A 24,302-nucleotide genomic window follows, 5' to 3' on the forward strand; every position below is an offset into this window, starting at 1 on the left:
TTTCAAAAGATTATATATTATTGGAAGTGTCCCTTTCTCTACAGCTAAACTTGGGGGAATACTGTTGCATGTAGGGCAGTGTCACATTATCCTTAACAATCGTAATGGGTTTGCATGACTTTATAAGGCCTATGTCATTTGGACCCGTGGACTAGAAGCATTCTGGGAACAGAGCAAACCATCGGAGCAATGTTTCTTTGGCTCTGCTGTTTGGGCTGCAAGGATGGCTAGGAGATGGAAGGTGGGCTTATGCGCTCCAATGCGACACTTTACATCTCCAGGAACCATTATATCACATCACATTCTTCCAGCCAGCTGTAAATAATAGTCCCTAATTTGGCTAAGAAGGTTTGCTGCTTGGAAAGAGGGGCTATGTGTTGAACCTACAGGGGCAGCGAGTGGTAGAGTCATGGCATTGCTTTTCACTCTCACAATGGGAGCTGTGGACCCTGAAAGGGGCAACGCCTGCAGTATGCAGTGGAATGTTCTAGTATCTGCAAAGAGTTTGGTTTGTTTGCCTTGAATGGCAGCTGGTATGTAGGGCGTTTTGGTGGTCAATGCTAGGGCCAATGCAGTGATCTGAATATCTGGATCTGTGAGTTGTCATTGTGGCTGGAACTGAAGGTTCCCTTGTCCTGATGGCCAGTTGCAGGGTTACCCGTGGCTACTGAGTGGGGCTAGCAGAACTGACCATTAGCATTATCTGCGGTTAAGATTGGGTGACCGTGAAACTCTGGGGCTCAGAGTTAAAAAGTGATGTTGGGGGTCCCATTGGCTGGGTGTTCATTTCGGCAGGGTTAGGTCTGAATGTCGGATATTGAGTTTTTAGGACATTGACCTTTCCAATGGTTAGACTGTCAGCAATAATTGCATACTGTATTCAGGGTTATCTGGGCTGGGAAGGATTGGGAAATGGGTCGGGTGTCTATTTTGACCCTGGGTGCCCCACCTACGCCCATTGGTTTTATTGGGCTGTCATGGTTTCTGTCCCTGACAGTACAGGCCTGTAATCTGCAGGGCACCTTGTGATGTGGTGGGGTCTTCCTTTTTCTGCAGCTGCAAGGCCATGTGTGTTCCTTAGTCTATGATTTATTTTTGCGATGGACATTCCATTAGTGATCTGCTCAAGCTATTATATAGGAGTATCCCATTCATTCCCACTTCATGCAGTTCGTATGACATCCTGCATGATGCTTAGGAGAAGGAGACCCTCCACAAAGGTGGAGGATGTGATGGGGGGGGGGGGGACTGTGACACCAGAATGACTCCTGGGCGTACACAATCCAGGAAGTCTAACGGGGTGCTCATCCTCCCTATGAATCAATGCCCTAATCCTCTCCCAGTCATTAGGCTGGGACACAATCTGTTTCACCACCTGTAAAATGACATTCCTTTTATTCTTTGACAACAATATCCACATGGGTTAAATCGACGGTGGCACCTGCCTATTGGGCAAGACCAGGGAGAATAGGTTCTGTGAAATCAGCAGGCTACTGGGCATTCAACCAGGCCATGGCCATCTGTCCAGCCCTCAGAACCACTGTTGAGTTGTGCCATGTTGGAAAGTGTGGATTTATATGCTGCCACAGTGTCCCTTGATTTAAGGAGAAACCTAGTAGGATGTGTAAAGGGGAGGAAATTGCTCTTTAAGTGCCAAGTGTTCTGCTGGAGTCCAGTGTGTGTGTGAACATTAGCACGCTTATAATTGTCCCGAGCAGGAATCTGCTTTTCCCAGGTCCTGACCAGGTTAAATGAAATGGCTTTGCATGTGCTGGAGAGCTTGAGTTGGGACCTTAAGGTTTCCGAATCCATAGCCTGGCTCAGTTGAGGACCCAGAGGGGGCGGCCACAGGAGAGACTCTAGTGGTAGAGACAGAGGTGGTGGGGTTGGAAGTCGGTGGACAGGAGTGGCAAGGGGTGAGTTCCTAAGGGCTGGGAACATGACCCTGACCTGTAACTTGTGTGGCTTGCTGGCCCGAGTACAATAAGGGGCGCATTAGCGGGATGCATAAGGTGGTGGAAAGATGTCAACAATATTTGGGAAACAGTCTAGCTTCTTTATCTTGCTATTTCATGTCCTACAACTTCCTTTCTATCCTTGGTTGCTGCTCTCCCACTGCAGATGAATGTTCCTCTTTCTGCCCTCTTCACATTTGCACTCTGCAATAGAAGCTTTATAGTTCTAACTTGAGAACAGCCATAATGAATGTCTACATTCTAACCTCTGGGGGCTCCTGTGTGTGGTTGTGTGACTTCAAGACCCAATTAACAGCATAACAATATAATCAGTATTTCTCTCTTTTCCCACTTTGCCAGATAAGTTGTCCATGATGTAAACATGTCAGAAGCTTCAGTACAACAGAAAACCTAAAGGTAGCCAGAGAAGGGACAGGAGCATGCTTAATTAAACCAGGGATATGAAATGGAAGGCAGCAGAAAACATTAAAAACGGTTCCCATGACCTCTGTGATGAATCCTGTGGAGTCCTCACTAAACCCCAGCTTAATGTCTCCTCCCATGTGGCCAGGGGAAGGCATCCGCTACATGATCCTAACCTTCGGGGTGTTATCTGGGGGGGGGGGCGGAGGAAGGATCACATGGGAGAGATGAAGGCTAGTAAGGGGATGTGGTGACTGTTAAGGGAAACACTGTATTCTTCTTCTGAGGATGAAAGTGAAATAATTCCCAGATAGCCATCAGTGTACGAACCCCCTCACCCCCTTATAAATACACAAAGAACCTTTCATGAGAAATCAATCTTCTAACCAGAATACAGTTGGTACCTCAAGGGTAAGGAATTAAATATAAGAACCTAGAATTGTCATAATTTTGACATAATTAAGTGCTCAAACTAATCTGAAATTCCAAACTCTCTGTGCAGCCTCCCTTACTCTCAAAACTCCCAGCTCATAAAGCAGTATGAATGAAATTAAAGTAACCTAGATCATACTAATGTTACACAATCCTCTATGGACTTCAGTTCCAATAATGCTGGAAGTACTGGGATGAGGAAGAAGGGTTCAGAGGCCATGAGGCCTAGAGTGCAAAGGTGGAGTCTTGTTGCTGCCGACCAAGGCGCCTAAGTGTTAATTTAAAGCCCAACATGAAGCACAGCTGTGGAATGCAGGTGAAGCAGAGGGAGAAGGCCAAGGAGTTGCTGAAGGCTGTGTCGCCGACGTAGCAGAGGAAGCTGAAGCTACCCAAGGTTCAAGAGTAGCCACGGCGAGAACCACACCATCAGAAGTCGCCACAGAGGGTGAATTCAAACTAAATTGCGGAGTATGCGGAGCGGGAAGTGGTGCACTAAGAAGAAATCCCGCTGGAGAGGAGATGTGCTCCCAGAGCAGCATACGGCAGACCGGTGAAGTCGCAGACGATCAAAGTAGCTGCCCGAACTCTAGAAGAACCAGAGGTTCGCAGAAGAGGGAGAGAGTGGGCTGAGCGCTGAAGCGCTACTGCCAAGCCTAACCGCGTGAATGAGCTGCCACAGAGAACCAGTGAGTTGGCGGAGTGTAAATGCTAACCCCGGGGCGCTCTGTTCAAGAAAATTGTTACAAAGTAACAATTCTGAATACCGAACAATTAATGAATTAAAACAGGAACCTTTTTCTGAATGTCAAACAAGTAAAGAAACCGAACAAAAGTGGCAAAAAACGAACATTCCCTTATAAGTGAATAGCAGTGTGGAAAGTTTATAACCAGCATTATAAACAGCCAATAGACTGCCAACAGACTTTTAGTAGAACTACAAGTGGGAAATCACCTTTAACCAGCATTACCAACAGCCAAGTGGCTATGGGAAAGCTCTATTGAGAATACCACTGAGAAAAACTCCTAACCAGTATTTTCTATCGGCCAAGAAGTTATGAGAAAACCTCAATAAAGCAACCAAGGCATACATTCAATTATAAGAGGGATACTTTTGGGAAAGCATATATCTCACATTGCCAACAGCCAAGAGACTGTGAAACCATTCAGAGGTGACAAGGGTGGAACTCTTCCTTTTTGGGAACTGAATTGGAGCAAACTTGTAACCCAACCTGTTATCAGTCAAGAGGGTGCCTAGAGGCTATTGAGAGACACTTTGAGAATAATTATTCTATGTTCCGTTCTCAGTTTGGGGACAACTGGAACTCAAGTTGTCCAGAGATTAAAGGACAATTGTTGTTCAATCTTCCTTCCAAGAGAGATTGGCATAGAGAATCTTGGAATCTATATTGCCATCAAGTTGCAAAGTAGTTACAGGAGTTATTCTTCCTGGCAGGTGAGTATACCAGAAAAGGGCATATAGTGGTTAGTCGTGGCAGGTGAGTGGACTAGGAAAGAAGATGATTTGGTAAAATACCCTTGTGGCAAAAGGTGTGTTTATTGACAAGCAGTGGCATTGCTAAAACAAGTTGATTTGCTATCCTGACAAAAGTATTTCAATACGATGTATTGAGAAAGATGAAAGTGCTGTCTTGACAAAAAGTAGTTCTTTTGAAGAAGGTGTTACATGATAACAGAACAATTACATTGGTTGAACTTGTTTGTGATAGAAAAACAATAATCTTTTCAAGAGGAATATTGTAGAAATTATCAAATTGCTTTTGAATTATCAACCAAACCTTGAGTAAGCGACATTTGTTGTGTCCCAGAGAAAGACACAGAGGTTGACAAAGACTTCTATTACCGTGAATAGAACTTTGTTGAATCCGAGCTGTAATCTAGGTGGTCCTGAATTAATCCAGGAGAAGGAAGTTCTGGAGCCTGGAGAACAGAGCATCCAGGTCCACAGAGGTGCAGCAGCACCTACCCCTGCAGAAGCAGTGGTGTCAGCATCCATGCTGCAAATCGGCTGCTCAGGTAGGCACCTTGCCTTAAACCCTGACCCCATCATCGAAATTTGCCCCAACTCGGAGATCGCCGTATTAGCGCTGCACAATTTGTGGCATTTCAGGATAATATCCTGTCTGGCTTCGACTCGAGCCTCAAAGCCCCATTTTCGTTTTTATCTACGTGCCACCATTGGAACCCTCGAGGTGAGCCAGTTCCAAGATGGCCGCTGACACCCTCACTACCTTACCAGCGTCCACCTGACCGAAGCGCTTATCCCCATTGGCCAACCTCCATCTCATCAGGCCAATCACGCGCCGGCAGGCAAACGCCGGCCCCTTCCCTAAGGATCCCTTCCACAAGGATCCAAGCCTGTCTGGAGCCTGTCCGGAAGTGTCCGAGGCCCGGCCCACGGCCTTTGTCCTTCTGGCTTCTCCAGGAATTCAACAGCATCCACTCCATTCCTTGCAGAAAGAACACACGCGCCTGATCCCCAGGACCCTCGGTCCACAATGCATCCGGATGCACCACAACAGATGACTGTACCTTCTTCCTTGGGGAACTGGACCTGACTACCCACACGAGGTAACATTCAAGCCCCCTGCCACCCACATCTTTGCCAGCCACGCACGCATACCCACCTAGCAACCTGCCCAAATAGCATTCAGCACGGCTGACCTGCACTCTCTAACACTCGCAGAACTACATCTTCTAACTCCCACGCACGTGGCATGTGATCTTATCCCACCTAATGCATTGTACGGCCAGCGCACTTGCACTGCCCCAACCACCAGTAGTCCATGTCCAGCCCATCCTGAAGTAGGCGGCATCCTGCACCTAGTCTGTGCACTGCCTTTAGATGCTGCTTAGCTCACAAGCAACATACCTATTGTTGATTTTGCACTGCTTTAGCTAAAATTGAACCTGCCTATTGTTGATTTGGCACTGCCTTAGCTAAAATTGAACTTGCCTATTGCTGATCTTGCATTGCTTTAGCTATAATCGAACCTGCCTATTGTTGATTTTGCACTGCTTTAGCTAAATTGAACCTGCCTATCATTGATTTTGCACTGCGTTAGCTAAAATCGAACTTGCTTATTTTCGATTTATTGTTGATGCATTGCCCTAGCTAAACATTGAACTGCATCTACCATGCTCCTTAGGGCGCTCCTCCTCGTATTGCTCCACTCCTTGTCAACCGGAATAAAAATCCTCACTCAGCCAAGTGCACATCCGATATGGCCGACTTACCCTCAGCCACCCAACATTATGTCTCACCTCAGTCCGGTCTCACAGACGTTGCGCATGGCGAATTCTGCATTGACACCCACCTTAGGTACCCAACACCTCACCACCGATCTCAATCCCTACCTCAATGACCCAGCCCTCTGGCTTGAACACTTTGCCGGCAAGCCTACTCCCAACCAACCATGCCCTTCTTCTCTTAGAAATAAAAGATTAGGCACCAGATTCCGCATACGCCCTACGTGCTGCAACCTTCCCAAGCAATCACGACACACACTCCCGTGCCTACCAGTAGCACCCAACAACAACAAACCCCCCTCTTCAGAGGCGAAACTGCCTGTCCTCAAATGCGTCCTTATAAACGCTAGATCCCTCCCTGCCCACGCCTTAGACATAGCAGACCTTATAACATCGTCAGTTCTTGACTTCATTGCCATAACCGAAACCTGGCTACATGCCGCTTCTGGTCCGTCACTATCCCTTGCCATACCACCCGGCTTTAGCATAATGCGATGCAACCGTACCTCTGCTTCCAACTCGAGAGGTGGTGGCCTTGCCATTATCCATAAAATCGCTTTGGACCCAAGAGTAATGACCAATACCAAACTTGAGTCAGCTGAACTATTATCAGTCAAACTCACACTAACACCCAACCAAACAGCCACCCTCCACTTAATCTACCTGTCCCCAGGCCTTGCACCGACCTTTGTTGGTGACATATCCATCCTCCTCCTTGATAACGTCAAAACTAACTCACAAATCATCATCCTTGGCGACCTCAACTTGGGACTTGGTGACCCTAATGATCCCTCGGCACTCGATTTGGAAAATGCTCTCGCCAATTCCAGCTTCACCTTGCACATCCTAGTGCCCACGCACTCCAAAGGCAGGACCCTTGACTGGTTAGCCAGTTCTAATTGCAACATCAATGTCCTAGCCACTACCCCTTGCCTTTGCTCAAACCACCAAATTATCACTTTTAATATTAAAGCCACCCCACGCATCCCGACCGTGATAGCACCTGTGCTCCCGACCTGAAACAAAAAGGACATAACCAAAGAGAAACTCCTCCCTCTACTGCTCCCTACACTTAATTCGGCCACTGACTCCTGTAACGACCCAACTGCTTTAGCTGACACCTACATCTGCAGCATGCTGACAGCTAAAGATACTATGGCCCCCATCAAACTGAGGAAGGCCAAACCACGTGCACACTTGAATTCCTGGTTCACCCCACAACTAAGAGTACTCCGTAAATCCAAACGCAGCACCGAAAACCATTGGAAAAGTCACCCATCTGATGTGCATAAAGACGGTTTCTTCCTGGCCTCGCTTACATACAAAACAGCCATTATAGAAGCGAAAAAAAAATTCCTAAATAATCGCATTCTGCATGCTGACTCCAACTCTAAGGAACTATTTAAGAGCCTAAAAGAGCTTGAAACCCTCGCTACCTCCCCTGACACCTGCATTGAAGACAGCAAATGGTGCGCCAGTATTCAGGCAGCGTTACTGAATAAAATCACAATGCTTCAATCTAAAATTACAGCCAAACAAATTAGCCTAAAATTGGACAATCACCCTCCCACTTCCGCAGGGGCCTTCTTCCCTGATGTCCCAAACTGCAAACTATTTGCCTTCTCACCGCTCACCACTGCGGAGGTAGAAAACATTATCCTGAGGATCAAACCGTCCAACTGCCAGGGCGACCCCTGCCCTGGCTCAATTATTAAGGAATTCGCCCACGATCTGGCCCCTTTTATCACATCCTTCATCAACGCATCCTTTAAAACGGGTACCATCCCTGACAACCTCAAGGATGCTTGGGTGATCCCCTTGCTTAAAAAACCCACCCTCGAACCCAGCATATCTACCAACTACCGACCCATCACCACTGTCCCGTTCCTGTTAAAAATCCTTGATCGTGCAGCATACCTGCAAATCCAAGAGCACTTGGAAGCCAACAATCTCCTAGGCCTCAGACAATCCGGCTTCCGCCCCAGACACGGAACTGAGACAGCTCTACTAGACTTAAAAACCCAGATCGAAGTGTTAAAGGACAACGGCAAACTTGCCTTGTTACTTCTACTTGACCTCTCTGCGGCCTTCGATCTGGTCAATCACCAAATCCTATGCAAGCATCTTCACTCAGCCGCCCATTTCTCACCATCAGCTACGGCCTGGATCAAATCATTCTTGAGTAATAGATCTATGCGGGTCTTTTCTCAATCTGCAGCTGCAGATCCTTCCCCGATTCACTGCGGCGTCCCCCAGGGTTCTTGTGTGTCGCCAACGCTCTATAACGTTTTTACAAAACCACTCTTTGATGTACTTGACTATCTTGGTGTCTCCTATACGAACTACGCGGACGACACCCAGATACTCATTCCTATCACTGGTGACTATGTGGCGGACACTAAGGCCCTGAATGAGGTCTACCTGGTCATCCAAGCCTGGATGGCGCAACACCAGTTATGCCTTAACGATGACAAGACCGAGCTCCTCATCCTGGGCACTACACAGCGTCTCAGTAAACTTGAGCCATCCTACCGATCATTTATCATCGATGGCAACACCATCCATATTTCGAAAGACACCAAAACTCTTGGCGTCTATCTTGACGCCACTCTATCACTAACCCGACAAACGCGCTCAGTCAGATCCTCTTCAGCCTACACCTGCAAACTCATTACAGCCTGCAGGCCATTTCTGACTACACCCAACACTGTCACTTTAGCCAGAACTCTCATCATGGCCAAAATTGACTATGGGAGCGCACTCTACCTTGGAACGAGCCAAGAGAACTTGAACAAACTGCAAATTACCCAAAATAACGCTATCGGAGCAGCCCTAAACATCCCACGAAACCACCACATCTCGGAATCCAGATCCAACATACACTGGCTACCGGTCAAACAGAGAATTTCACTGAAAGTCTTAGGCCTCACCCACAAATGCCTAGCTAACCAAGCCCCACCATACCTTTGCAGCCAGCTTTCCCGACACGTGCCTACCCGTCCGCAAAGAACAGCTCAGACCCACTGCCTAACCATTCCCAGGTTCAAACTCCAAAAGGCGGGCGGATCTAGCTTCCCCGTCCTAGCCTCCAAGCTCTGAAATGCTCTCCCTCTCACCATCCATTCTGAAGAAAGCTTTAACGCCTTCAAATCTAAAACCAAATCCTGGCTCTTTAACCAGTATGATGCCCAGACCCACTCCGGCAAACGCTTGCCCCAAGCTACGTCTGTAAATATGTATATATTGCTTGTATGCCCTGATTACTCTGTACTGTCAACTTGTTGAATATATGTAACTGTTTGCTTATGTAACCATGTCTAAGTTGCGCTCTGATACCTCCGGGCCTGATGGTGCCCGTTACAAATACAAACCCTGGTGGCAAGGAATGCTTTCAAGAACTTTTTAAGTTTGAATTAAGAAACTGTTGTGTTGAGTTAAAGTTAGATATACTCTCCTTGCATAATTTTGGTGTATTTATTAGCGTGAGGGCCAGAGGTATTTTGGACACTAGGTCAGTTTTCTTTAGTTTTAGTTTGCTAGGCAGGGACCTCTCTATTAGGTTAGGGAAAGTTAGGCGTTTATCAAAACCCAGTTTTATTTTGAATAAATGGCAAACATTGAGAAAACTTTACCTTTGTGTCTTCCATTTCGGACCCCTCACACATTAATCTAAAACATTTGGCATTGATCCCCTTGTCCTCCATTGCCATATATTCCAGTTATCATTATAAATAAATATCCAGACCAGATTCAATCCAGAGCCAGACATCCATTCATATAAAATAACACGAGTAAAGCTAACCAGACTTCATTGACTATAGACCAGACCAGTATATCTAAAGTGACATCTAAAATCCAGAGATTTAACGCAGCGCACGTTAATCTGATCTGACCTAAAAAAACAGAAACCTAACTAAAACACACGTCATTAAAACCGACCTGATTTTAAACTGCAGTACTTTCACGCAGAAACTGGGCTGTTCTGATCTGCAAAGCAATGTCCCAAACAGAACAATAATAATAATAATGGGACTCCCCTCCTAGTTGGTCCGGGAAACAAGACTGCAGAGCCTGTAGCTTACCTGAGTGATCGCTGAGGTGTCGCGGTGCAACTAAAGATCAACTGTCTGTGATCCAAGATGTGGGCACCACCAGAAGATGCCAGAAATCCTCTGTCTGGCCCCGAGCTAGGACGCCCAACTCTGCGAGGTGAGAAATATTTAGGAGGCGCGCTCAAAAGGATGATGCATACACAGGGGTCAGTTCGCAAGCGAGAGTGCACTGCTGTACTTTTTGCAGCACCTCAATCTCATAACCGGCAGAATGAAACCAAAACCACCCCGCCACCCACCAAACCTCCTTTCCAGACCATACGTCGCAGAGCCATAAGTTGTACAGACATCAGAACTGACTGTAAACTCAAGGTAATGTTTCTCTGCCAGAGGCGAACTTACGATAGCAATAAAATATACCCTTCACGTCTTCAGATGGCATATAGATAATGTGTCATGCTGGCCAGCCAGAGGGAGGGACACAGAGGGGAAGAGGGGAAAATGCAGCAGGGCATAGTGAAAACACACAGCAAAGCAAAAGATCGAGCGAGTGACAACAGATGTGGGCTTTCAGACACAACATGGCCGCCAAAAGCTCATTACAATAATAATGAATGGTACATGTTACACAAACCCCTTTTGCCCTAGACCCAACTAGAGTAGGAATGGCTTCATTTTGGAGTAATCAAGATGAAACCAACTCATGATGCACAGCAAACCATGGTGTGGATTTGAGAATTTCTAGTACTGTTATAAGGACAGTATTCTGTCGCAATGGCAGAGAATGGTGTCCTAAAAAGCCCCCTCAACCACACCACAAGCAGTGATTGCCACAGGTTCCACACAATGCGCAGAACACATTGCTGCTATTGGGGGTATGGGTAAAACGCCCAATGGCAGATCAGACTGTTTTCTAAGATTCGATTTTATTTTTGAGCTGGTGCAAGCTACCACGAGCATTTGAAAATCTGAGTCCCATTTAGTCAAACGTTTGAGCCCCCCAAGTTTAGACCCATCACAAGAAATCGACAATGGACGGCCAAGGCATGGTTGCCCAGGTGCATGGTTTTAGATTTTCCAATATTCATCATATTGCTGAGCATTATGAAATCTATATATTTATTGCCCAAACCCTGCAGAGCTTTCTCAATTAAAACTGGCTTATGAAAGTTGAATACGCTGTCCTGCCAAGGACAAGGTCTCCCCATTCACTTAGATGGTAATCTAAGCCCCTTATGGGTGCGTTGAGAAGAAGGGGGTGAGAACAGACCCTTCCCTCTTGCCCCCTTACAGAGGGGAGAAATTAAAGACCTGAGATTCCTATGTGGTACCTTCAGGATATCAAAAAGGTTCCGTAGCATTCCTTTGATTTATTATATATTTTTTTAAACCATTTTTATTAAGTTTTCCAAAATAAACACAACATCACAACACGCCCGACGGCGAAAGCATTACTTATTCAAGCATCTTATACCTTAGCATATGTTGTCGCCGTCATCCCTTCCCACCCACCCTTAACTCGGGCTTACTTGTTGCACCTTGGACCTAATGTCTCCTGGGGCACTTCTTCCTCTGTGCCCCCGGAGGTGTCATGTTCACTTAAGTTGGCACGCGCGGGCTAAGTTAATGTAGATATTAGCTGCCTCCAGGCCATCAACGCTCCCACTTCTTCGTCTTCCCCATTATTGGCTGCATCATACCATGCTGCTGTTTCCGCTTCTGCCCATTTTAGTAAGTCATGCCACCACACCTCTAACCGAGGTCTCTGGCTTGCTTTCCACCCCATAGCTATTCTGCGTTTGGCCAGGATGTACGCCAGATCTTTAAATTCGTATATATGCTTCATTTTACTGGGTCTGGCAAATCCTCCCACCATACATGCCCACACTGATTCTACGTCTAGTGTGATCCCTTTCTCAGTGAGGCGAAGGGTAACTTCTCTCCAGAATTTACAAATCACTGGGCATGCCCAGAACATGTGTGCCATCCCTGCATTCACTTCTCCACATTTGGGGCATTTTTGTATATGTGTTTCGAAATTGTGCTATCCTTTGAGGGGTCATGTACGCTCTGTGGGTTATATACAACTGGATATGTTGTAATCTAGCATTCCTAGACACTTACTTATGGTATCCTTGTGCTCTTTCCCATTGCCTGTTTTGCATGGGTTCCTCTGCATCCTCCTCCCACTCTCGTCTTAGCTGGGTCACCTCCTTCCCCACCTTGGACATTAAGAGTTCATATATCCGGGACACCTCGTGCCCTCCCTCCGAGATGTCGTACATTGTCTCTATGACTGGATCTGGTTGGTCCTCTAATACTACTTCTGACCATGTGGCTTTCATCTGCCTTAACACCCTGGTGTGGGCAATATATTGCCCAGGGTGCACTCCGGTTTCCTCAATGTTTTGAATTCCAGTGCCCTCCCTTCCCGCCACGCATCCCCCATTGTTGCTATGCCCAGCGGTTCCCAATACCTGCGAATTGTTTTCCTCAGTTGCTCGTCTACTCCCCTTAGTGCTACCAGCGGCGTATGGGGGGAGCACGGTGACGGAATCTCTATAATCTGGCATGCCTTATGCCACATTTTCCACCCTAGTTCTAACAGTTTCGGTCGTCCTTTCAGCTCTGATCTAGGCAGCCATATTAGTTTTTTCAGAAAGAAGGGTGCACATTCAGCCCTCAGCAGTCTGAACTCTGCTGTAGTCTCTTCAGACAGCTACTTGGCTACATACTGCAGCTGCCCCGCCAGATGGTATATCTCGAAGTTAGGCAGTTTTATTCCCCCTTTCTCGTACGCATTTTGTAGTTTCCATAAGGTCACCTGTTTCTGTGCCAGATGAACCCTCTACATAAGCTATGTAGTTTACCGAAAAAAATGCTTGGGTGGCAAATATGGAATGTTTACAAAAAAATGCAATAATCTAGGCAATACCACCATTTTTAGCAGTGCCACTCTTCCCATCATGGTTAAGGGGAGTTTAGCCCAGAACTTCATGCTGTTTTCAATATTAGCTACTGCCGTCTCCCTATTAGATTTATGTTCGTCTTCCACCTCATGGTAAATATCTATACCCAGGTATCGGAATGTGCTAATTTTCCACGGTATTTGTAGTACCGGCAGCTTGTCTGGCGCAACACTCCTGTATATTCCCAAGGGGAAAATACTCGACTACCTCGGGTTAACCGCAATAACGGATCGTCACTGTCGCAAATCATTTCATCACTTCTAGGATATATTGCAGATTTTCCTCCGGGTACCGCAGGTAAAGCAGCATGACATCCGCATATAGTGATATGAGATGTGGCCCTTCTCTGGTGTGGACTCCTATCTCTTCATATTGTTGCCTTAGGTATATTGCTAAAGGCTCCAGTGCTAGAATATACAGCATCGGGGACCAGGGGCAGCCTTGTCTGGTGCCCCTACTGACTTGCCACTTATCCGAGATAATCGCTCCTGTCTTGACCCTAGCTATCGCCGAGCTATACAATAGCGTCACCCATCTCAAATAACCGGGCCCCATTCCATATTCCTCCAAGGCCGCAATGAGCCAAGGCCACCTCACCGAGTCGAAGGCTTTCACCGCATCTAGCGAGACTATTGCTACTTCGTTTGCATCTCTTTCTGTCTGTTCAATGACGCGGTGAAGCCGCCTATGGTTATCAGCTATACTTCTCCCTGGAACATAACCCGTCTGATCATGGTGTATCAATTTATTTATAACCCGACCAAGCCTATTTGCCAGCACAGTTGTGAGTATTTTGCTGTCTTGATTTAGCATGGATAGCAGTCTGTATGACCCACAGTCTGTGCTAGGCTTATCAGGCTTAAGAAGCGGAATAATCGTTGCTTCTCTCAGTGATTCTGGTATCCTCCCAATGTCAAACGCTTCATTTAGCATCGCCATTAATGGGGGTAACATCGCCAATTTATACGTTTTATAAAATCCGCCAGGGTGCCCATCTGTTCCCGGGGCTTTGCCGGTGGGTAGCTGTCTAATCACCAATTCCAACTCTTCTAATGTAATGGGGGCCTCCAGGGTCTCTTTCTCTTCTATACTCAATTTAGGCAACCCAATGTCTTCCAGTATCTCTTCCATCTCTCTCTCCTCCACTCCACCTGCATCTGTGTATAAGTGTTGGTAGAATTTCTGGAATTCCTTGTTCCCACTCTCTTGGGTGTCTAGTATTTGCCCACTCTCTTCCCTTATCTTAGGTCTGGGCCTCTCTTGCTTGAATAGCCATGCCAACAGCCATCCTGGCTTATCTCCTTCAGCATGTTGCCTTTCTATGTACTACTTGTAATTTAGGTTACATAATCTCTCCCAATATCCTCCACATTTTTGTTGCAATTTTCTCATGGTTTCTGCGTCTTCCCGGGTGGCATCCCTTTTGTTCATCATTGATTCTAATTTGCTTTCTGTTTTTTGCAGCTCTTTTACTATGTCCCCTGGAGCCCTTTGGATTTTGATATCACTGCCCCCCTTACCACTACTTTGAATGCCTCCCACAGGGTACACTCTGAGTCTACGCTACCGGTATTTTTCTCAAAATATTAAATTATCTCCTCTCTCGGATCCGCCCTGAGCTCTGTGTCTTACAGTGCTTCGGCTCTAAGCCACCACGTTGGAATCTTGGGTCTGGGGGGCTGGTATTGCCACTTCAGGAGCAATGGTGAGTGGTCTGATAGGACCCTCGCTTTATACTCTGAGCTCGCTATCTCCCTGGTAAATTCAGAATTGGCGAAAATATAATCTAATCTGGTATATAGGTTCTGCGGAGCAGAGTAGTGCGAATAATGTCTATCGTTGGGGTGGTGCATTCTCCATACATCTTCTAGCTGAAGGTCGCCTAACAGGGTCCGCAGCACTCTAGCTGCCGGGGTGGGCCTATCCTGCTTATTATCTGACCTATCCTGGGGTCCAGTGTGCAGTTGAAATAGCCTCCCCAGACAATCGCGCCTCCTAGATATGGGCTAATGTTTCCATACATGCCGCTGTGTCTTGATTCGGGGCATACTGCACAGCTCTCTGTTTTCCACCATCTCTCGTATCCCCACCATTCTCCCGTCTGCTTCTACTGTGTGCTGCAATAACTGAAAGGGCTAATGTGGCGCTATCCAAGTAATCACCCCTCTGGCATATGCCGAATACGTTGCCCCTATAACGGTCCCTTTCCATTTTCTCTTTATCACTTCTTGTTTTTCTTTCGTGAGGTGGGTTTCCTGCAGCAAGGCTATATCAATTTTCTGCCTCTTCAAGTACAACATGACCCTGTTCCTTTTCAGATAATTGTTGAGTCAGCATTCCCTTTAATTATGACGACTACCAGGTCAACTCTGTCTACAAAAATGGGAACACTATACCCTGCGCTGTATTTGTCAACCTACAAATATTGAGTCGATGCATGTTCTCTCAATCCCAGAGCCTCACAAAACCGAATTAGCACATCAGAAATTGGTGCATGTGTATTGTATCTATTTTATGCGCACTTTCTGTAGTGCCTTACGAATATTTTCCACAGCATCTAACAGGAGTATAAGACGGTAACACAGAACACTTGCTCTGTTAACCTTTTTGAACATGGGTACCATAGCCACATTCTTCCAGTTAGCAGGAATTTTCTTGGTGATCAATAAAGCACTGAAAAAAAGTACTAGCGATGACTCCCAAAAACATACATCAAGTTTCTTGAGATCAATAGGACAGGCATCCAGGCACAGGCTTTTATTTAGGGCCCTGCAACTCCAAACCTCTATACAAGGGGACTTAAACCTTTGGCTCTCCAGATGTTTTTAACTACAACGACCATCAACCCTGGCCAGAAAAGTGAATGGTGCGATGTCATGGGAGCTGTAGCCCAAAACATCAGGAGAGCCAAAGGTTGCAGACCACTGGCCTATACTAAACCACATTTGCACCATGTTAGATCAATCTCAAGAAATACACAATGAATGATTAAAACTAGTGCCAATTTTGATGTTATCCTCTTATTGGACATACTGCTCACACCGTGCCTAGCTTGCCTGTGACCTTGAGATGCCCAGTCAACACAGACGTCCATATCTGTGGCTTATGTTCACTTTCCATACAATGTTCCACTTTAATGTTAACAATGTTAATCCATTGGCCGGCTCAGTCTTAAAAAAAAACTACTAAAACATATTTGCCCGCATTACAAATTTGGCAATATTCTGGCAGTAAAACCACTGGAATAAATGGAATTACCATTACTGCCACTTGGTCTGGCGGATTTACTGCCGGATTACAAGTGGTGGCAGGTGGAGTTAGTCCTCCTTCTTGGGAGTCTACAGGACTCCATGGGGATTTTGGCAGAATCACCGATTTTTCAGCAGAAAGTTGTAGGATTTACCAGCAGCATGATGCTGGAGGTAAATCCGCCACTCCAAGACCAAACTGGGAAAATGGTGGAGCGGTAAAAGTGGCAGTAATTATGTTACCAACACTTTTTTTTTTTTTACTGCTCTGTCATACTCTTAATGAAGGCCCTTGTGTCCAATACCTGGTCCCTTCGTTGTTGAGTCTAATGACAGGAAAGGCCTCTTCCTTGTGCATGTTGTCGATCCAGTGCTTCTGTCCAGAAGATGATGCAACGCAGGGATCATCGCTAAGGCTCTCTCCCTGGGATTGTAACAGGAAAACGAGACTGGAAGTCGTCACCCTACGACGTAGACAGCTCCCCCAGACTTTACGTGGCTTAAGGACAGTGACAGCACTGGCCGGGGGAGCCAGTGGGAATTGACAACAGCAAAGATGTCACAGCTGTGGGTAGGGTGCCAGCAAAGGAGATGGCCAAAAGGTAATTCCCAATCTTCAGTGGACAAATAGCCATGGTAAGTAAGCAGAGATAAAACAAAAGACTGGTAAGGTGGGAGAAGGAGATGACCACAAAGAATGGTTAAGCGAGATGAAGCAGGAGAAATAAAGTTAGGTAAGAACTGGTAACCAGGAAAAAAAAGGAGTGAACAGAGTAGCAAACGACAAAGAACTGGTATCGTATGGAGTGCATTTAAGACGCGTCAGTCTATGTCAGTAGTGTGTTTAAATAGTCTGGGGGCTTGGAAGTCGTAGCAATGTGATCCAGTGTCATTGCCATGGTAACCAATGACACTTTCAGGTTTGCACATGAGTGAGGAGCAGACACTGCTCCTTCACGCATGCTTACTAATCCGGGAATGGCAAGGATCGTGGTGCTATCAGAGATCTCTGCTCGCTTGAAACTGACCCTGCGCTGCCCATCTGGATTGTGGCCTTGTTCTCCTGGCTTCCCCTGCTGCAGGTGCCTATGCGGAAATAATCGCCAGGTAGGTAAAAGCGGGCTGCGGCTGTGACATTCTGAGCGCATCACACCACACCCCCACCCCCTCCCGGGGCACCAGGTTTCCATGGAAAATGATGAAAGAAGCGTGTTGTGAATGCCCGAGGTAGGTTCCCAGGAGCGAACACAGGCCAAATAGCCTTTCCAGTCACTAAGGAAGAGCAAAGGCCCCCTTGGTATTTGGAGGCACGGGTGTGCTTGACCTCATACTCCGGCAAGCCATTCACATCCACAGGAGGCGGATGGGCAGGATTACGCCCAAAGGTGTCATTCAGGTAGGGCCTCAATAATGAAACATGAAACACCGGGTGAACATGCCACCCCATGGGGAGCTGCAACCAAAAAGCTGCAGGCGAAGATGCCAGCTTGCAAGGCAGGTTACGACCTGGGAGATCGTTACTAAATAATGATACCTGATCACCAACATGGTAGCAGCGGGCATCAGATTTCTTTTGATCAGCCGTGGCCTTGTATCGCAAACTGGACTCCCGGAGGGATCGTGCCTCACGTTTTGGGCATGAAGAATATCTTGAAGCAAGGCATCAACTGAAGGCACAGTACTTTGATTAGGCAAGGCAACCGGAAATACCTATGGATTTAATCCATGGGTACAATAGAATGGACTGCGCTTGATGGAGCCATGAAAAGCATTATTATATGCAAACTCTGCAGTGTCCAAATAGTTGAACCAATTAGATTGCAAGGCATTGGCGTAACAGCGTAGGTATTGCTCCAACATTTGATTAGTCGGTTCTGTTTGGCTGTTACTCTGTGTGTGGCAACTGGAACTCAACGCCCGTTGAATTCCCAATAGAGAACAAAGTTCCTTTCAGAAACGGGAGATGTATTGTGGTCCCCTACAGACCACTTTCACTGGGAGGTCATCTGTACACTTCATGAAGAAACACGTTGGCCATATGAGCGGCAGGGTATCCAGTCAATTTATCTTAAACATTACAGAGTGGTACATTTCAGACCATAATATTGACTGCAAACATTAATTAAATAAATAAATAAAGGGTAGTGGGGTAAAGGGGTTAAAAAGATAGCGTTACAAGAGTAAAAGAATGGGAGGGAGTTGTAGGGGGCCCCCAAATTAAAAAAGAAAATAAATGAAATTGGTGTTTTTCAGTATTTTTCCACAATTAAATTTACCACTCTGTAATTGTGGTTAGTAAAATCACATGTAACCGAGCGGCTGTAGGTAAAGCTGTTAACGGAATGAAATGAGCCAAACAATCGCTCACGACCATGGCACATATATAACCATAGAATTCTGGTAATTCCACGATGAAATCAGTGGCAATGGTATGCCATGGATAGGGTAGTATTTCCAATGGTTGTTGAAGACCAACAGGACGATGATGACGGGTTTTGCATTGGGCACAAACGGGACACTGGTTTACGTAGTTCTGAGCTTGCTTCCTAAGGCCTGCCCACCAGAAATTCTGCAGCAGGAAGTCATGGGTGGCTTTTCACTCCTATGTCCTGCAATTCGTGAATGAGGAAAACAAGACAGCATGTTACATCGCTGATTGGTAGAAGATGGATACAGACGATGTTTATGAAACAGAAGACCATTGACAGAGTGAATGGAAGGATTCTATGAAAGAGTAATAGCCTGCGGATCGCATGATGTAGCTTCTGTCATCTGTTGCATGTATGGAACGGTTATACTTAAGAAAGGTTTGGCTGGAAGAACAGTCGTTGCCTGTTTGACAGTAGGTGATTCATGGTCATTTAAACATGATAAAGCATAGGCTTTCGTGTTTTGAGATCTGGGGATATAGGTGATAATGAAATCACATGGAGAGAAGAAAAAGGCACAACGTGCTTGACGACTATTCATACAGAACACCATTCTGAGGAACTGGATATTCTGGTGGTCATTCCATACTTTGAACCATATGACGACATCCAAGTAGGTGATGTCTCTACTCCAGAAAAGCTTCTTTGATAGCAATGATCGGAGGGATGTTCGACCCACATGGGAGACAGCTGCTCAAGGCCAGTGACATCACCCCCAACCATCTTGGAGCTCTGGCTGGCCTGTGTTGCAGCTTCTCCCTCCAGGAAAGGACAGGGACCCTGCTACAGCTCCCTGGAACCGCAGCTGGGCTTAGGGACATTTAACCCACATGGGAGACAGCCGCCCAAGGCCAGGGACATCACCCCTGACCATCCTGGAGCTCTGGCTGGCCTGTGTTACAGCATTTCCCCACCAGGGAGCCCCGTCAGTTTGCCAATACCTCCCCAGAGGGAAAAGCTATTACACAGCCCATCCAGAACACCAGGACCGTTGGAGGTGATGTCCCCGGCCTTGGGCATCCATCTCCCATGTGGGTCTGACGTTGCCAAGCACAGCGGCAGTCCCACAGAGCCCCCGCAGGGTCCCCATCCCTTCCAGGAAGGAAATTCTGTAACGCAGCCCAGACAGAGCTCCAGGCTAGGCTTGGGGACAGTCGACCCACATGCAAGACAGGCGCCAAAGGCTGGGGACCTCACCCCCAACAATCCTGGGGCTCTGGCCTGCGTTACAGCTTCTCCCTCCAGGATAGGACGGGGACTGTGCCTGGCCTCCCTGGAACCACCGCTGGGATTAGGGACGTTCAACCCACATGGAACACATCTGGCCAAGGCCAGGGATATCACCCATTCTGGATGTTGAATTGGAAGTCTAAGAAGGAAATCTAATAACCAACATTTTGAGATTAAAATGCATTATTTCAGATGACGAGACATTGGAGGTGGAGAATGAGAAATTAGCTGCCAAATACCGACAAACAGGATATGCAGACCGTGTAATTGTGAACGCACAAACCAAATCCAGTCTAATGCCACGTGAAGATCTTCTGAAGGGTAAAACTAAGTCAAATGAGATCTCTTTCTTGTATACTTTGAAGTATTCCCGTCAGAGTCACCATGTGACCCGACTCATCAACAAGAATTGGAAGCTTATACAGTTGGACAATTGCAAAAACTTTCCAAGCCCTCCACTCATAGCTTACAAAAGAGGTATACACCTCAGAGACCAATTAGTGAAAGCTGAAACAACAAAGCCTAACCCACAAACCATACTTCAGAACAAGAAAAGTGGCATGTTCCATTATCTACACTTATAATAACATAATTAACCCCTTAACTGCTGAGGGCTTTCCTTCCCAGTGCTAAACCCTTTTTTGGAGATTTCAGTATGTCGCATTCAATCCCTTGTAACCTTTTTGTCACAAGAGCTCTCTTTATCAAATGTGGTCTCTTTTATTCTCACATCTAGGCGATCAGAACACCACCAATGAATCCTAGTTTGCTGTAGGGGGGGTGAGAGAAAATAACAAAAAGAGGGCATTTTGTGTTTTTTCAGAAAATACTAATAAAAGTACGTACAAAGAATCCTGTGATTTCGTTCTTGTAAGAGCTAGGAACAAATGGTTTGCAGTTCTGAATTCGCCACATTCGGAGCTTTCGAGAACAGGTTGAGTGGAAACAAAAAATTTTTTTTTCATATGTTTACCATCAGTTTTGTAAGTATACCATCAGTTTTGTGTGAGGTAGGTGATTTTCCCCTTTTTTTATTATTATTTTTTTTAATAGGACCTGTTTGGAAGGCATGGAAGGGAGGGTAGGAAATCTCGATGGGAACCCAGAAAGGCAAATGTTTCTGAAAAGTAGACACAATTCTAAGTTCAGGAAGGGGTGCTTTGCGCAGGTCAGGTAACAACTATGTACCTAAAACTTCTATAATTTGGGAGAAAATTGGAAAAGTTAGTGAAAAAAAAAGTATGTGCTGGACATGTTTGGACTGGTAACATAATGGCTTCTGTCAATATTGAGAAAAGCAATGCACCGCTACAGTCCCCCGACTCATCTAGTTGGGAAATCACACATTTGAGGTAATGTTTCACAAAACAAGCAGTACCATGAGCTAAAAATTGAGCCATGGTACACAGGATTCTTATGCTGACGGACTAAGCAGATGTACGTAGAATTAGAAAATAAGGAAAACGAATGTGGTGAAAAATGGCAAGCATACATTTTTTGAAAGAGCACAGGCTGACCTTTGGAAGGATAGGTGACTTGTGCAGATTAAAAAAGTGCAGTGTGCCTAAAGCAGCGACTAAATGTAGGTCACATTTGGGAAATTAATGGGCTCTGTAACAAAGTCCAGTAGGAAATGTGTGAAAACGTTCTGAAAACCAAGACAAAACAACAAATGTCCTACCTTCCCAAAGTTTCCCGACAAAAGCGGTACCTCACATGTGTTGGTGCACTGACCGGGGCGCAAAGAAACATGGTACATCAGACGCCCTGGGGAATAATGTTTTTCGCCGTCTGGACAACCCACAGATTTGGGCCTGGGGTGTTGCTGCCACCAAGGAAAATGAGGAACCCAATACATTTCTGAAAAGAGGACAACCAGGGAAATCTAAAGGGGTCTGACCTTTCCCAATCGCCCTAGAATGTATTACCCACGAGGCCTGACAAACTCAAAAAGTGGTGAAAACCAACACAATTTCCAGACATTTGCCACCAGGAAACCACTGAAATACGCCGGCAACAGCACATGTCCTACCTTCCCACATTCCCACAGGTGTCTGTGCACTTACATGGGCACAAAGGGATAAGGCTAAACCACTGGTAAACCAAAGGGCCTAGAAGATGAAATTCTTATGGTATTTAGTGTTGTGGACAGCTCACCGATTTGGGCCTAGGGAGTCTAAGCCACCAAGGAAAACCTGGGAACCCCATACATTTCTGAAAATAAGACACACGGGGGAATCCAAAGAGGTATGACTTTTGCTAATTGCTACAATGTATTACCCACAAAGCCTGACAAACTCCAAAAAGTGGAGAAAAAAACACAAGTTTCAGACATTTGCCACCAGGAAACTATTGAAACACACCGGCAACAACACATGTCCCACCTTCCCACCATCCCACAGGTGCCCCTGACTAAAATGGTACCTCACATGTGTGGGTGCACTTACCTGGACGCAAAGGAAAAAAGGCTAAACCACTAGTACACCAAACTGCCTAGGAAGAGGACATTCTTCTGGTTGGGGGTGATGTCCCTGGCCTTGGGTGGTCCTCCAGAAAGTGTAATTTTGGTCTTCCATTGTGAATTGTATGCGCTCGTGTACAGAATTTAGATATTTCAAATATTCATCCACTTCACTACGGTCACCTCTCCAGATGACAAATATCTTGTCTATGTAACGTTTCCAGACTAGAAGTCTGGTAGACCAATGTGGATGCCTCAAGACCGTATTTGTTTCGAAATGGTGTAGTAGACCACAGCACTAAGTACCTAGACAAGTGGGAAGTAACTGCAGCAGTGACACACCAACCAGTAGAGATGACGCAAGGCTGGTGAACACTATCAACTTGACCGCATCGGGACAGGGGAACATAGCCAACATGACACCTAAAAGGATTTTTCATAATTCACAACCTGCATCTACATCCTCTACAACAGCGGTTTCTTCTTTTTTTTTTAGAAAGAAGAAAACACGATGAGGCAACAAAAAACCTCTGGTCAAAAAGCAAGCAGGGGAACAACTAGTCAAGAGACCCAAGCTACTCCTCACTGATGAGCCCCAACAAGGGCGAAACATGCTTGGGGATGCTTGTGGTCTCGTGCAGAAGGGATGTGGCCTAGCAGTTCGGGCTGGACTGCCCCTTTTGGGGTGGGGCCAAGCCTGATTTGCATATGGTCTTTCCCTTCTGTAATGGCTTGGCAGGCGAAGAACGGTGGTCTGGAGGGTTGCCCAGAGCATTGCCAGTGGTTAAGATTAATTCTAAACCTTCCAGCCATCACCTCTTTGTTTTTGCTATGAACATTTCCTCGAAGCATCTGACTAAAAGTCAGATTGAAGTCCTGAACCTAGGATTGTCCTTCACTCCGTCTCAGAATTCCACTGCTTGAAGAGAAAACAAAACTATACAGATTGGTATGCAAAATGAGACTTATCTATTTCGAACTCCAGCCTCCACAGGAGGAATTGTCAGTGACTTCTAATTAGATGAAAATGAAGCCCAAAAGCTCATTTGATCCGTAAATATAGAATATGGCCATCAAACTATTTGAAAGACAGTTGCTGATTGATATGAAAAAGACTGATTTTAACAAATCAGCTAAACACAACATAAGAAAACATCAGTCGCAACTAATACGAAAAATCGCTAGTGACTGTACTCTGACCTTGAAACGAGCGACTTTCCTTATGGATACACATTTCTATAATCAACAATGTATGTCATTACTCAATGACATTGACACCTATGTACCGATCAATAGAACAAGATCCCACAATACTCATTGCTGCGTTTATCAAGGAAACTTGGGACAAGGCACTGGACAATGGCTGGATAAACTCAAAAACTCAAACGTTCCTTAAGAAACAATTTCTGATTATCCCTGTCTTCTACGGGTTACCAAAAATACACAAGAACACAACCAATCCATCATTAAAGCCAATTGTTGTGGGCACGGACAGTATTTTTGACCTGCTGGCCCTATATGTAGATCAGGCACTGCAACCTATTGTACAGAAGACTGAAACTTATTTGAGAGACACTATGCATTTCCTCAGCATTCTGAAAGAAGTGGACACATTTCAAACAAATGGCATATTGGTATCTTTCGATGTCCAAAGTCTCTTTACATCTATCCCTCATGAAGATGGTCTGGAAGCCTTGGAGTGGTCTCTACTATAGGAGAACTGTAGGGCAGCTAAAATGTTCATTCTTGAATTTACTAAACTGATTTCGTATAACTTCTTCAGATATAACAACATTTTTATTTGCAAGCAGCAGGAACATCAATGCGGTCAACCAT

The sequence above is a fragment of the Ambystoma mexicanum genome, chromosome 3q, assembly GCF_040938575.1.
Source record: "Ambystoma mexicanum isolate Mex_15411 chromosome 3q, UKY_AmexF1_1, whole genome shotgun sequence".
In the NCBI taxonomy this organism is placed as follows: Eukaryota; Metazoa; Chordata; class Amphibia; order Caudata; family Ambystomatidae; genus Ambystoma; species Ambystoma mexicanum.